This window comes from Mus musculus, chromosome 11 (assembly GCF_000001635.26).
Source record: "Mus musculus strain C57BL/6J chromosome 11, GRCm38.p6 C57BL/6J".
Taxonomy (NCBI): Eukaryota; Metazoa; Chordata; class Mammalia; order Rodentia; family Muridae; genus Mus; species Mus musculus.
In genome coordinates, this window is record NC_000077.6 from 108,978,187 (window position 1) to 108,993,244 (window position 15,058).

The 15,058-nt window shown below is 46.4% G+C and overlaps 1 long non-coding RNA gene across 1 annotated transcript in view; it reads left to right on the forward strand.

Annotated features, from left to right (window-relative positions):
- Window positions 1-2,552: 2,552 nt before the first annotated feature.
- Gm36876 overlaps window positions 2,553-15,058 on the forward strand; it is a 54,045-nt gene continuing 41,539 nt past the window's right edge. The window contains exons 1-3 of the long non-coding RNA XR_389100.4: window positions 2,553-3,466; window positions 7,356-7,599; window positions 7,781-7,941. This is a non-coding gene — a long non-coding RNA (predicted gene, 36876). The remainder of the gene's footprint in view (window positions 3,467-7,355; window positions 7,600-7,780; window positions 7,942-15,058) is intronic.

The following is a 15,058-nucleotide window of genomic DNA, read 5'->3' on the forward strand; positions in this document are numbered from 1 at the left end:
GTCTCAGCACAGCCTCTGACTGGCTGTGTTTGCTTGAACAAATTCCTGAACATTTCTGAGTCTCAGAGCTTTGGGAAATGGGAGGAAATGGAGGCTACTTCATATGTAGAATATATCCCATAACTGTTACTAAATCCTGCTTCCACCTGCTCCCCAAATGACCTCACATTTAAATAGTTGAGTGTGTGGAAGCCATGCAGTCATCTGTGTGTGGCTATATGCACGCACACACACACACACACACACACACACACACACGCGGAAGCTAAAGGACAATCACCATGGTGATGGCCAGTTCTAATTGTCAACTTGACAATAATCTAGAATCACCTGGGAGGAGTCTCAGTGAAAGATTGTCTAGATCAGATTGACCTGTAGGAATGTCTTGATTATTAATGTAGAAAGACTCAGCCCACTATGGGCAGTATCATCCCCTAAGCAGAAGGTCTTGGACTTTATAAGTATGGAGCTGTAGCAAGCACACATGAATTTATTTCCTCTCTACTCTTGACTGTGGATGTGACTAGCCCCTTCAAGTTCCTGCCTTGACTTTTCCACAGTAATGGGTGGTAACCTGAAATTATAAGATGAATAAAGTTTCTCCTTAGTGTGAATTCTGTCAGCATATTTTAATATTACAGTAATAGGCAAAACTAAAACAGTCATTCATCTTTTTTCTTTAAGATGTATTTATTTTTTGCCTGCATGAACACCATGTACCTAGTGACCATGGAGGTCGGGAGAAGGCATCAGATACTGTGGAACTGGAGTTATAGATGGTTGTGAACCATTGTGAGTCTAACCATGATCCCTGACTAATATACTCCCTGTGATATGATACATTAAGAGGTACAGCATTTAGGCGTATGGCCATGCTCATAAATGGAATGCTTACTATGATGGCTATTCTTGGCTGGCAACTTGACTACATCTAGAATGAACTAAAACCCAAGTGGCTTGGTACACCTGTGAGAGTTTTTTTTTTCTCAGTTAAATCACTTAACATGAGAAGACCCACCTTTAATCCAGATTTTTTGAGGTGGGAAGAGCCACCTTTAATCTGGGTCCCACTTTCTGCTGTCAGCCTATACAAAGCACATGGAAGAAGGAAGCTTCTGCTCTTTGCTTGCTCTCACTCTCCTGGTAACTCCATTCCTTCACGGGTATTAAAACATATGGCTTTGGGATTCCAGCATATCCGGAAGACCAGGTGAGACATCTAGCCCTGTGGGCTGAACAACTACTGGGTTCTTGGACTTTCCATTGGTAGATAGCCATTTTGGACTAGCTGGCCATAGCCCATAATCCATTCTAATAAATCTCTGTCTGTTTATCATCTACCTACCTACCTACCTACCTACCTACCTATAGTCTATACATTCTGCTCTATGGAGAACCCTGACTAGTACAGTGACCTTTGTAGCAGAGGCTTTAAGAAGGTAGTCTAGCCACTGGATAGATAAAGTAACAGGCAGCCAACTTTAGAGAGACAAGAAGCTTTCATCAAATTCTGAACATGTGGCACTTGGATTTTGGACTCTCTGTCTCCTAGAACTCTAAGCAAGGAATTCTTGTTTATAAACCACGTGGCCTAGTTATAGTAGAGAGAATATACCAAGGCAGTCAACCAGAATGAACAAGGTAGGTTTCGTGGTGTCGATGTCTTCTGACTACAACTTGAGGGGTGGGGGAGATGGCTCAGGGAGTGAGGTACTTGCTATGCAAGAATGAGGAGCTGATGTGGGGTCTCTAGCGCCCATGTAAAGAGGCAGGTGTGGTGGCATGTGCTCAGGTTCCTGTAATCCTAGCACTGGGGAGGAGAGACAGCAGGATTCCCTGGTACTTGGTGGCTAGTCAGTCTAGCCAAAGCAGTGAGCTCCAGCTTCAGGGAGAGCCTGTGTCTCAAAAATGAAGTGGATAGCAACCTCCGGTCACATGTGCACACACACATGCGTACGCCCCTCCCCAAACATGTACATACAAATAAATGAATGAATAAATAAATACACTTAAACAAGATGAGGGAGGGGGCCAAATGGATATCTAGTGGGAGGAGATTCTAGGTAGATGACCAACCAAGGGGAAAGCTGTTCCCAAACAGACAGCAGGTTACCTGAGAGCGGGGAATTTGATTTTCTTCCAAGCCTAGGACCTACTTGGTGTACGGTGGGAGAAGGCCCTTGAAGTGTTCGTTGCAAACAGGCACCTTTAATCTCCTGGTGCAGAAGTTAAGAGTAGCCAGCATGGAAGGTTGTGTTGCAAATCTCTGGAAGTGGTCTCTGATCTAACTCTGACCCCCGTGGGAAATAGGTCCTGGACTCAGGCACTATGTTTTTTCCCCTGCATCCCATCTGTGTCTTTCCCTGTATTCCTCCCAGGCAGCCCACATGCCACATGTGGCCGTCCTCCGACTTGGAGTCCTTATCGTGACTCCCTTTTATGTCGGTGCCAAGCTAAACATACTTGGGGCCTGTTATGTTTTTTTTTTTTTCATATTTCCTCATGAGTCACTCTCCCCGGCTTTTAAATCATCTCTCCCCTTGTGAATGGTTGGCAAGAAGCAGGGGCCCAGTTCTCAGCTCGGAGACACAAATACGCCTGGCACTCGGGCGAGGTTTGCGGCCAGATGGTCTCCCACCCACCTCTCCTAGAGCTTGGGTCCCGCCTGGGGACATGAGGCTTGGGGCCACCTGCTGGGCCTGAGTGCCTCCTGCTCTGGTAAGAGCTTCCGCTCCTAGTTTGTGCAGCTTCTCTGGAGGGATCTCCAACTGACTTAAAAATAAACTACCGTGCATCCCACCGTTCAAAATAGCTAGAAAAGAGGACCTACCTGGCATGCTTTCTTTGTAAAGAACCGTAAATATCTGAGATGGTATAAGAATTATTCAGGTTCAATCGGTGTGTGTTGCATGCATCTATCAAAGGATCCCACTGTGCATCTATGTGTTCATTAAAAATAACGTGTCTGTGCCCGACAAATGATTCACACACCAAATGTCCTCACGCCTATCTTGGTGCCAGTCTCCTCACACTGAGGCTGCAGAAATGACCGAAACTATGTTCTTATGCTCAAGTAGAACTTACATCATCTGAGGAAGTCTCCATCACTGTGATTCTTGTGGCCAGGATGCCAGGACTCGGTAACCATCCTCCTCCCCACAGAAATACAGATTTCTGTGCCGATTGCTACTTCCTGAGCAGACCTAATTGGGCTTTCCCTCACATTTTTATGAACCTTTCCCTTACTCTCCTGCTGGAAAGAGAACAATATAAACAGGGAGAAAAGGAAAGAAAACTCAATTTCAGACTGGCTTGAGAAATGGGGGCCTAGCTCTGCGGGGCAGAAGAGAAACCCAACCACTCCAGCACTGGCTGAAAATTTGCTGTGTCCCATCCAGGCGTGGGCTCGAGAGCTGGGACTCAAGAGCTGAAGAGGGAAAGAAAGAATTAAGATTGGAACAGTCAGGTACTTTTAAGGGCATTCTTGGTGTGGGCTGTCAAGAAGGGGACAGCACAGGGGGTGACAGAGAGGGAAAGGTTTAAGAAACAAGAATGTCAGGGACAGGGCTGGAGATGTAGCTCGGAAGGTAGAGTGATTGCCTAGCACTCTGTGGGCTCGGTTAGATCTTTGGCACCACATAAAGCCAGCATGGTGGGATGGATCTTTCTGATCTTAGCACTTGGGAGGTGGATGCAGGAGGATCAGAAGTTTAAAGTCATCCTGAGCTACATAGTGAGTTCAAGGCCAGCCTGGGCTATTCGATCCTGCCTTAAAAATGGTGACAGATGGCCTAGTCGGCCATCATTGGGAAGAGAGGCCCCTTGGTCTTACAAACTCTCAGTACAGGGGAACGCCAGGGCCAAGAAGTGGGAGTTGGGGGGGGGTAGGGGAGTGGGGTTAGGGTCTGGGGTACTTTTGGGATAGCATTTGAAATGTAAATGAAGAAAATACCTTATTTTAAAAAAAGCTGATGGAATAAGATATAAAAAAAAATGGTGACAGACAGGTATGGCTTCAAACCTTGACTTGGCTCCTTACCCACGGTACAGCCTTGGCTAATTAATTAGACTGGTTGAACTTGAGGCTTCTAACCTGTGAAGGGGAACTGGCAACGTCAGCTTCACCTGTGGCTTGCCAGAAGGAGTTAATGACTGCACATCTTCTCTGCAACTCCAAGTGTGGTCTACAGGACCACAGCATCTGCTTCGCCAGAGCTGTGAGAAATGCAGAGTCCTAGGCCAGAACTAGGACTCACTTAAGATCCCTGGGGGACTGTAGGTCTGAGGAGCCTCTGTAGGGGATTGTGGCATCTTTATTTTTGATTTTTGATTTTGTTGAGACAGGCTTTCTCCGTGTAGCCTTGAATTTAGAGATCTACCTCTCCCTGCCTCCCTGAGTGCTGGAATTAAAGGCGTACTTCCTGCTAGGTGTATGGTCACAGCAATAAGAAAAGTGACCATAGTTTCGGCCCACTTGAGTGGCTACACATAATGCCAGAAACTAGTTGACCTTTAATTTCTTGTAACTCTGGAGCTGTTGTGATCTGAATACTGCCAGGACCGGAGTATTCAGAAAGTAGTGCAGCTCTCTTTTTTGAGTGAACCAGCCACCACCTTTATCAGATCTGTGTGCCTACTTGGAGGAGTTCACCATGCTAGGGCCTGAGGACTGTTGATATCTCTGCAGAGGAGGGAATGTGGAGGATCATCAGCCCCTCATCTGATATTCTAGCCACCCCTTCAAGCCATTTGTATGTAATGCTGCCCTAATTACACATGACCTTGGGGTCTTAGGACACATGACCTTGGGGTCTTAGGAAGGGCTCAGCTACTGTCCTATTGCTGGGAAGAAACACCTGGATGTAGGCAATTTATGAAAGAAAGCATTTCATTGGGAGTTTGCTTACAGTTTCAGAGGGGAAGTCTATGATCATCGTGGTGTGGAATATGACAGCGGGCAGGCATGGCGCTGGAGCAGTAGCTGAGAGCTTACATCTGATCCGCAAGCATTTGGCAGAGAGCACTAAGTGATCCCAGCACCGGCTTTTGAAACCTCAAAGCCCCTTATGCCCTAGTGACACACCTCCTCCAACCGCGCTATACCTCCTAATACTTCCTAAACAGTCTACCAAATGAGAACCAAGCTGGTTTCTATGAGCCCACGGGGAGGGAGGTTATTCTCATTCAATTCAAACAGCTAGAGTGTCTAGGATATGGCTTTGGAATAGTGCTGAAAATCAGGGAGTGGGGACCCACCAATGAAGCTAAGGGGAAACCCTCATCCATGATGGGTGAGGACTTTCTAGTGTGGCCACATTATTGTCAATTACCCACACTCCTATTAGCAAGTCATGTATCCTCCATAAGCGAGCTCAGGAAATTTGTTGGGTTTCCAGGGCAACCTTAGCTGGAATTGGAATTTGGCTTGTTGTTGGAGCCTTAGGGAGAGGAGGGCGGGTTTTGCCAACATCTCTTCCAACGAAGGAACTGAGAAGAGTGTGTCTCTTGCTTTGTTAGTGGACAGGAAACAGTTACAAGCCTGGTCAGAGCTGAGGTGATGTTCAGAGCCTCTGGGCTGCTGTTCCCTATGGTGGGTGGGTCCCTTCAACAGTGATTCAGTTGTTCTGACACTAGGAACTGTGCAGGTTTTCATAATGTGCCCTTTGGGAGGGAGCATCCCACGTGCATAGTGGCTGAGACCTTGACCTTGATCTGTTGTGGATTACAGTCAGCAACATTCACTTGAGACTCAGGGATATTCAATGTCTAACCAGTGGGGAGTGATTGGTCTACCAAGCCGGTCTTTCTAGAAATGTGTCCTGAGACCACTGTGGTGATGTTACGTGACATGTCGCTACAGTGAAACTCTGTGGTGCCTTGTGTATTTTACACTGAATGAATTGTGATCTTGGGTCTATTTTCCAACCTAGAATCCTAGGAGATCTTTCAAAGAAGAGAAAGATGATTTCTAATTATATTACTCAAGTGCAAACATGATGACCAGAGACTCCAAATGTCCAAGAAAACCAACCTATAAGATGTGAGATTAGGTGTCTAGATCCAGGCTACTTATCTAAACATTCTGTGTGTGTGTGTGTGTGTGTGTGTGTGTGTGTGTGTGTGTGTGTAAAGGCTAGAGGCTGCTACTGAGTCTCATCTTCGATTTCTTTCCACCATATTTTCCAAGATAGGCTCTCTCTCTGCACCTTGGCTTCACCCATTCAGCTACACTGGTTGTCCAGCAAGCTCAAGGTTCCTGCTGTCTCCACTGCCCCTTTCCTGGGCACACTACTGTGCCAGCTTTTTAAAGTGTGTGCCGGGCACTGAGTAAAGTCTTCATGTTTCTCTGGCAAGCACTTTACTGACTGAGCCATGTCCCCAGTCTCTGGAAATCTTTGAATTCTCTGTGCCTAGGGCCTTTACCTGTCCACTAGGGTTCATGACTTCATTTCCTTATCTGATCCCTGGGCCGCTGAGAGAGCAGCTGAGAAGGGCAGGGAACATTAGAAAGAATGCAGCAGCGGTTGGTCCATGGAGAGCAGATGTGACAAATAGCAGTTTGTTGATCACACAGACTTATCAGCTGGGGGAGGGGATACTGTCAGCTATGTAGGACCACACAAGGGCTGCATTCAGGTGGCACAGAATGAACAAACAAAGCAGAGGATGAGTAGCAGATTTTGTAGTCAGAAGAGGGTGAGGAGGCCCGGTTCCCATGAGAGGGTGTGATCTGCTTGCTTGTATAGTATCAGAGATAGAACCGAAACTCCCTGCTTAGGGCTAAGCTGGGACTGCACCTGGTCTCCTCAGCACATGAGGTCAAGGGCTGGGCCCTGATGCAGGGGAATGATATTGGGAAGGGAGCCCAGTGATTAGACGCCTCAGCACCTTCCCAGTTTTTCTGGATGTTACTCAAGTCTTGCTTTTCAGCCTTGTTCCCACAGCAGGGACACTTTTTTGTTTGTTCTACACTCTGGAAACCGCACAGGATCAGGTCTCCTTACCACACACCCAAGATCCTGTTGCAATCCATGCGTTGTGTGGAACTCAATGTACTGTCTCTTTCCAGGGCCTAGGCACCCCCTTCTCCTCTGTCCCCCCTCCCTGTGACACAGATTTGTGTAAGAGGAGGTTTGTGGTAAACATGGGTGACCAAAATTTCTTCATGGGCTATGATCATGCCAATGTAGTTTTACTTCTTGGGTTTATACAGAACTTAAGATAAGGTGGCTGAAGGCCCAGCTCCTTAGTATGCCAGGCTTCCCAGGGATCCCGACAGAGGTTAAGTCTCTAGCCTTGGAGGACTCGCTATTACCGCTCAAATATTTAGATCATTATTTTTGTCTTCTGCACAGGTTGATGACTGAAGTGTGGGGCTCAGGAGAACAGCGGTAGCAAGAAGGGTTCTTGCTCTGAATTGAAGCATCTGTTGGTCTTGTTAGCACTGGGTGGTTAATGCTTGACTTTGGACCTGCATATATGCTATATGTAAAGTCTCAGCATTGGACCATTAGGTGATAGAAAGTGGAAAAGTCCTGTACAAATACACACATGCGCATGGAGAAGACCCAGGACTCCTGTATGTCTGCACGGAAAGAGGTACAGTCCTGAACTGCAGCCCACATTTCCTACCCGTTTCTGTTCAACATGAGAAAAGAGGCCTTTAATAGTCTTCAGTCTGTAGTTGCAGGTCAAATAAACACATGTGCGCCGGCTCACGCCTGGCTGTCTTTGGAAATGAAGACAGGGTCAGCTTTGTTCTCACAATCTCTCTCTGCAGAGCGAATCAATCCCGATGGTTTTAAGTGACAGCAATCCTGTATCGCTTCTGGACTTGCAGTCTGCATGGGGCTCATTGCAAGTCTGAGCTGTGCTCCCTGGCATGTCGCCTGGATTGGTTGGGCAGAGACTGGAGGGGCTGCTGTCAGGATGGACTGTCAGGTAGGTACTGAATAACTCACCCCCTACCACCCTTACAGTCTCCTCCATGGAGCCCAAGTCTCCTCAGAGCATAATGGTTGTGAATGTCTTGAGGCAGAACTGTGTAGAAGTGGCATTGCATCCACGATCAAGTCTTAAAAATTAGTGGGATCTCTGCTACATTCTAATCACATGGGTAGACACACGGGGTCGCATGTTTTGAGGCATGCCTCTGTCTCGAGACTCTGGAAGAACATGTGGGATGAGAAGGAATCTGCCACGAGCAATCCCAAGTGCTATGTTGGACATGACTTGGAACCTGGGAGTGTTAGTGGCAAGGTTCATTCTCTCTCTGGTCATTGCTTCTGGTTTCCTTGAGTATTGCTTTCTTTCCTGTGTTTGTAGACTAGCCTCTTCTACTCTTTGGTTCCCGTGGTGGTTTTTGATGAGTGTTTATATATTATAGTTCAGGTTTCTGTTGAGAGGGACTCTCTTGAGCACAATGCCCAAGAGAGGGAGCTAGTACTGAGGAGATGGCTTGATTGGTAAGGTGCTTGTCTTGCAAGCATGAGGATCCAAATTGGATCGTGGTCCTCTTGTTAAAAATCTGGGTGTGCCTGTAATCCTATTGCTAGGGAGGTGAAAAGAGGTGGAGCCTTGGAGCCCATTGGCCAGCTAGCCTTGCAAAATTGGTGAGCTCCAGGTTCAGTGAGAGACCTTGTCTCAAAACCTAAGGTGGAAAATGGGCCAAGGAAGACAGGCATTGTCAACCCTGGCCTACACATGCAAGCATGAGTGGGTGTGTACGCACATGTTCACACACACGCATGCACACACCACCAACAGTATGAAGGGGCCAGGAGAGAAAGCATGCTCTTTGGATTGGCTCAGATCTGATCAGAATCCATCCCCAGATCAACCAGTTCTAATAGGTATCATTGTCATGAAGCAAAAAGCAGGCCTGTCAGGACCGTTTCTGTAGAATGGGCGGGCCTTTTGGCAGATGATGTAACAGGGACCTAAGAGGACAAATCACAGACTCTTAGTGCCGATGACCTCCTTGGAATGGCTGGTAAAGGAGTGCTTTGATATGGATGGAGCGGGAATGAGGTGTGTGTGTGTGTGTGTGTGTGTGTGTGTGTGTGTTTATGAGGAGAGCATATGTTGTTCGTTGCCCTTATGAGATCAAACAGGAAGAAATGGCCTTAATTAAAATCGAAGAATCTTTGACTAGACTTTGATGGATCTGGGTGAGACCATCTGGTCTACCCCTTCTGTCTTCAGTCAGTAAAACAGTTATGTCCTCAGATGAGAAGATTGAGCTGTAATTAGCAACTGGCTGAGACCAGACAAGAGCCAAGTTCTCTTCCTTCTTGGTATGATTTCCCTCCCCCAACCCCGTATGGCCAAGCTCCTTAGTATTTTGAACAGGATAACAGTAAAACACAAGAACTGTTGAGGATTTATGTGACAAAAATTCAACTCAAACAAACTTAAGAAATCTAAGGGGGAGAAAAAAAAAACCAAACAAAGAAAAGAACTATAAATCTGCTGTGGTCTGGCTCAGGCATGGGCATTTCTGCATCAGGGAATTCAGGAGAACTTTATCTTATCCATGTATCTTATCCATGTACTAACCAGGATGGACAATGCTTAGAAGGAGGAGCCCAGCATGTTCAGAGTGTCATGGTCATAGACTCAATTCAACTTTCTATGAGAGCGATTTCCCTACTGGATCTGTGCCATGCAGGACAGGAGCCACTAGTCCATGTATGGCAGGGGATTAAGACCTCATGATTGTGTGACAGGTGCTTGACCAACTGAGCCCTAACTCCCTCTCTTGGGAATTGTGGTCAAGAGACTCACTCCAATTGTGGCGGGAGAGTTGTGACTCGGTAAGTAAAGGCACTTGCTGCCAAGCCTGACAACAGGAGTTCAATTGTCACGTGTAGATGGAGACCAGCACCTACAAATTGTTCCCTGATCTCCATCTGTCCCCTCTCCCCACATTAAATATGTAATACAAGAGTCTCTCTCAGTACAAAAGGGAACTAAAGCTGAGCTAAGGACAAAGATCTGTGGTAGATCACTTACTTACCTAGTGTGTGCAACCCCTTGGGAACAAATCTAACCGTTTTTAAGAATTTTATGAATGTTATTATAAAATTAAATGTTCATGCTCTGTTCTATGCCCCAAGTGAAGTAGCTGTGTTATTACCTGTCATTCTATGGATGAATATTGGTAACAGTTCACTGAGGTCACCGTCAGCAAGGCCACCGTCAGTGAGAAGACCACAGATGGCCTGCATTTGGTCTTCTTACTTGTACATTTAACCTTCCTACCGTGAAATGACCATCTGTGGTTATGGCAGCTAAAAGTGATCCTTGAGTCACATCTTTTGGAGTTCGAGCTGGTGACATAGACATGGTGTGTGAAGCAGTTAGTCGGAGAATAGGATTACATTGTACCTGAGTGCTAGAGAAGATGCAAAGGCAACTTGGCTGCTTATATGGTTCAGGGCCTGGTCTCTCCTTTCGCCATTGAATTATATTTGATCTCAGAAATGGGACTGGGACTGTTCTAGAGCTCTTATGGGGACCCTCTTTCTCACCCACTTAACAGTTCTTTGAGTAAATCCCTCTGATTTACGATAGCTCAAGTAAGTTCTGGATACTTGCTAGTGTTACCAAAGGCATGATGCAGTTAGTGTGGGCAAATAAGAATCGACTGCTGGGCAGGGATGAAGACAAGGAAGGACATGCTTAAATTTAGCATTCCTGGTGAGAAATACCTCTGTCTGTCTGTCTGTCTATCATGAAGAAGCTATCAATACCTAGATATCAATTGCCTAGCTGAAGGTGCAGGATGGACTAAGCGATCCTATTAGATGTGGTACTTACTCTGAGCCACATGCCCATAGGAGCTTGACTAGAGAGAAAATGGCCCTAGGTGTCTAAATTATGTCATTTAATGACTGTCAGCCTCCTTGGGTGCTTGCTGAAGTGTTTGTTACGATTCTTTAGTTTCTATGTGACAGGAACTCAAGTGACCTCATGCAAACAACAACCAAAAGGAAAAGAAATCTGTTGTGGTCTGGCTCAAGAATGGTCACATCTGGGTCAGGCAGATCAACAGAACCTTCTAAGGTAGTAATTCCCTACTGGATCTGTCTAGGACAGTAGCCATTAGCCATGCGTGGCTTTTGAACATGGAGCTATGGCTAGTGTTACTGAGACAAATTTTGAATTATGTTTCATTTTAATTTATGTTTAGTTTAAATTTACATTTAAATAGCTATTTGTAGTGACTGACTATCAAATCATCTGGAGCAGACTTAGGTACCCAAATCATTCTGTCTCAGCAGGATATGCTTTGATTGGCTCTCAGCTCCCATGACTAGGTCTGAAGCAATTTTTAAAGTGTGTGCGTTTGAATCTGTGGGTGCAGGTGCCTTCAGGGGCCAGAAAAGGGTATCAGATCCCCTGGAGCTGGAGTTACAGGCAGTTGTGAATTGCCAGAGACTTGGGTACTGGGAATTGAACTTGGGTCCTCTGTAAATGCAGTACGTGTTCTTAACTGCCGAGTCATTCTCCAGCCACCTGATTTTTATTATTATCATTAATCATCATCATTATCGTTATCACCATCATCATTATCACCATCATCATCGTTGTCATCTATATCTTACCAAGAAATCTAGCCATGACTAGCCATGCTGACATGCTGAACAGTGACTTCTGTGTTTCTTCTTTGAACTTCAGTTGGGGGGGGAGAGAGAGAGATACAGAGACACAGGCAGAGAGAGGGGTACAGAGAGAGAGAGAGAGAGAGAGAGAGAGAGAGAGAGAGAGAGAGAGAGAGAGAGAGAGAGAGGCACAGACAGAGAGACAGAGAGAGACTGATTAAAAGAAATCAGAGACCCAAGTCCAGTTTTGGAGAAAGGCCCAAGCCTGGCAGATCGCTAGGCATGAGATATCTAAAAATAGAGTGGAGGCTGATTAATGGCTGTCTTTAAAATAGAGATCAAACCCAGAGGATGTTCGGACAAGGCTGGCGTGTTCTCCTCAGGGACTTCGTGCTTCTCAAAACGGAGTTACCCAAGCGTTTGGCCAGAGTAACTATCTCGTGTAGTGCCTGGCTGCAGGCACTGGGGATTGAAGGGCTGGCTGGCTCCTGGCTGGTCAGTGGCTACAAGTAACTGTCCTCAGCTACGGAGACCCCTTGAAGGCCAGGACAAGATAGGCCAGCTTTGTTCCCTTCTGGGAAGCCTGTCCATGTGTGTTTAGCCTAGGGCTTGGACAAGGTTGCCCCACATAGTTAGATGTCAGCATACTGGAATTATGCGTTAGTTTCTATGCTTTCTTATCATTCTGTGTAGTAGACTTTTATTAATAGGTCAAAACAGGAGCATGGAGGCACCTGATGCTAACAGTTTACAAAAAAAATCAGCTTATAAGTAGAGAATGGAATTTGAACCCTGGCACTTGGTGACTTGCCCACTACCCACAGTGTTCTCATTATGGCCACAGTTACTCCAGCCAGAGACAATCTCCACCTCCATTTTTTATGTGCATGTGAGATTGGAAATGTCTAACCACAAGTTATGTGGGAATCAGGAATCCTAGATCTTAGTCTGGGTTCTGCACCCAGTGTTCTGTGACTTTGGAATTATTATTCATCCTCTGTGAGAGAGGTAGCCTATTTTGGCTTGCCTTATTATAGCCATGTTTTGTTTTGTTTTGTTTTGTTTTTGTCTTGTTTTCTGTTTTTGTAAAGATATATTTATTTATTGTATGTAAGTACACTGTAGCTGTCTTCAGACACACCAGAAGAGGGCATCATATCTCATTAGGGATGGTTGTGAGCCACCATGTGGTTGCTGGGAATTGAACTCAGGACCTTTGGAAGAGCAATCAGTGCTCCTAACTGCTGAGCCATCTCTCCAGCCCCAAGCCACGTCTTTTAAAGCTTCTCTTACATGCTGGACCATGCACTAACCGCTCTATATACATTTCCTTCCACTCTCCCTTCCTGCCTCCCTTCTTCTCTCCTTCCCGTCTTGCCTCTCTCCTTCCTCTATCTTTTCCTTCCTTCTTCCCTTTCTTTCTTGAGACAGGGTCTCATGTAGCAGAGAGTAGCCTCAAACATGCGGGGGTTATTCTTTTATTTGTTTGTTTTTGTTTTTTGTTTTTGTTTTTTCGAGACAGGGTTTCTCTGTATAGCCCTGGCTGTCCTGGAACTCACTTTGTAGACCTGGCTGGCTTCTAACAATCCGCCTGCCTCGGCCTCCCGAGTGCTGGGATTTAAAGGCTTGCACCACCACACCCTGCGCCAGGGTTATTCTTGACTGCCCAATCCTCCTGCCTCCACTTCCCAGCCAGGTGCTGGACTCACAGGCCTTTCCTCACACCACACACATTTTCTCAATTTGAGGACACCAGGGCCACACCTAGAATCATCTCGACAGTTTACAAAGCAGCAAAGTCGGAATTCAACGTTGTATCTTTGGTTACAAAATGCTCCCCACCTCCCCAGGCTCCCTCTAATTGACAGTATGGTGCTATATAAAATAGGTTTGAAATAGCTCAGGGCTATCTTTGGGGGAGTTTTAGGGTACCCAGAGTATTGTCAGTATAACTTATGGGTCTTTTCTTTTAGAAGATACACAGGGATGGTCTTTATGGATGAAGTGGTACTTGGGCCCAGAGAAACTCACTGTGGCCACTTAAGCTGTTGAAGGGACAGCTGGAGTTTTTATGATGGGTTCTGTACACCATCTCTTTACCACCCTGCCCCCCAACAGAACGGATCAGTTAAGGAAGATTGTGTTGGTCTCCAGGCTGACTGCAGCCACTGCCGAGGTTTAGAATTCCTCTTTCCTTCCTGGCTCATAGTAGGTTGCTTCTTAGTCATCCCCTGCCCCACCCTTTAATTTTCTATTTTGAGGCTCCCTCTGCTGCAGAGAGAATTCACTTAGTCTCTTGAGGACATTAGTCCCGGTATAGACAGTCTCTGATAATAAATGCTCTTTTTCTTTTCATGGGATAAAAATCTCCCCAGACACTTTCAAAGTGAGAAGGGAGCTGGGTGAACATTATGCAACAGAGAGTTCTGAGCAGAGTCGGAAGGGAGCGATTCTGATGGGCTTCCAGGCCCTTCAAGAGGGATGCAGGCCCCTGCTGAGCCAGTGGGGATAGAGTGGCAAGAGGGTTTAAGTGCAGACTCAGCGTCCAGGGGTAGGAGATCAGCAGCAATCAGAGGACACGCCTAGAAGCTGGGGTGGCTTTACCTGGAGCATGGAGGCAGCCTGGACTGGGTAAGGCACATCCAAAGAGTCTCAGCTGATGCTCCGTAAAGTCCAAGCATGGAAAGGAAGCTCTGAGTGCTGAGAACTGTCATGGCCACTGACCTGAGCTACAGGTTTCCAAACAGGATGGATAGCCATTCCTCTGAAAATGAGAAGGCAGCAGCCATATGCTTGTCACCAGTCACTAGACAACCCTCCGTTCTGAACTAGCTTTGCTCTGGCCTTAGCATCCAGCGCTGTGTCTTCACAGGCCACAGTTCCCCCATAGTGAGTGGGGCTGGTGGAAGGGAGTGATACACTTCTCAGAAAGCACCACTCCTCTCCCGTGTGCCTAGACACCGTGCCTTAACCGCAAGGTGGTCCTTACGAACATGGGTTTCAGAACCGGACGTACCTGGGTTTGCGTCTTGGTATTTTGGGATGAGTTCTTCATGGTTGCTGTTGTTCATGTCTGCCCTGTGACATACAGAACTTGGAAATCTTAGGAAAGACTCATTGTCTCGAAGTTTCTGTGGGTTAGGAATTCCAGGTGGTCCCTTCCGATGGGACTGGCTCAAGATGGTAAGAAGGTGAAGGATCTGTTTGTGGTTCATTCATGTAGATAAATCAGTGCTGGCTGTCGATAAGCAACCTCTGAGTGCATGCTCAGTTCTGCACCACTTCACTAGTTGTATAGGTCAGCCATATTTGATGTGGGCAGGGGCTACATGAAGAATATAAATGCAGGGAGCTGAGAAATACCTGGGGTTATCTTGGAATCTGGCTGCCCTGTCCTCTCTTGAGTTTCAATTTCCTCCATGGTATTGTAGTTAGGAGAGGTGAAAACTTCA